This window comes from Eimeria mitis, genomic scaffold (assembly GCF_000499745.2).
Source record: "Eimeria mitis Houghton genomic scaffold, Emh_scaff1147, whole genome shotgun sequence".
Lineage (NCBI taxonomy): Eukaryota > Apicomplexa > Conoidasida > Eucoccidiorida > Eimeriidae > Eimeria > Eimeria mitis.
The window spans coordinates 2,617-3,429 of NW_013567854.1; the positions used below are offsets into that span (position 1 = coordinate 2,617).

An 813-nucleotide genomic window follows, 5' to 3' on the forward strand; every position below is an offset into this window, starting at 1 on the left:
GGCATAATATTTGCATTATGCGCATTGCATACGTCAATTTTACGTATATACAAGCATCTGTGTAGTTCCAGTGACAGTTACTTTTTATTGGTTTATCGTTTCGCGTGCATTTTTGTTTGCATTTCAAGTTTTTTTTTTTCAGATTTACAGCGGAAGTATTTTCTTTGTTTGAACTTCAATTGTTTTACTCTGCTTACTGCTTATGCGTTGTTGCTGTTTGTATGTTGAATGTTGTATCAGGTTTACTGCAACAAGNTACTCTGCTTACTGCTTATGCGTTGTTGCTGTTTGTATGTTGAATGTTGTATCAGGTTTACTGCAACAAGAGCGCCTTGAACTTCTGCGGTGTAGTGGATGAGGCCTGTGCCTTTTCAGTGTTGTTGAGTGCTGACGATGTATTGACAGGCCGCCGCATTGCACTGCCTGGCAGCAAATTTCATATGTGTTCCTCGGCTCAGTTCTTTATTCAAGAGAATCAAACAGGATCCGCTTACACCTTTTTGAATCGGCTGATGTTCTATGGCGTTGCACACAAACGCTACTCCTAAAGAAACAACCTACAGGTGTATAGATACCCCAGCAGCTGTGGTCCGCTGTTGCTGGCGTACAATTGGCTTTTACTTTTTGTTATTTTGTTGTATCAAGGGTTCTCTCTTGAGGCCTGCATGAGCAGCAGGCGGGGCGGCCGTTGCTGTCCGCAGTACACAGACACCGGACTGCTCCTTAGGATGCCTGATGCTTCGCCTTGGGAGTTGTTTGGTTTATTGCATAGATTTGGCTAATTTAAACTTACTTTTAGGCTTTTCTATAGAT

General features: G+C 42.4%; 1 protein-coding gene across 1 annotated transcript in view; it reads left to right on the forward strand.

Moving 5' to 3' along the window:
• Positions 1 to 813, forward strand: part of EMH_0030500 (uncharacterized protein) — a gene marked incomplete at both ends in the record, with an annotated part of 6,783 nt that overhangs the window by 1,317 nt on the left and 4,653 nt on the right. The gene's annotated exons all lie outside the window — the stretch shown is intronic.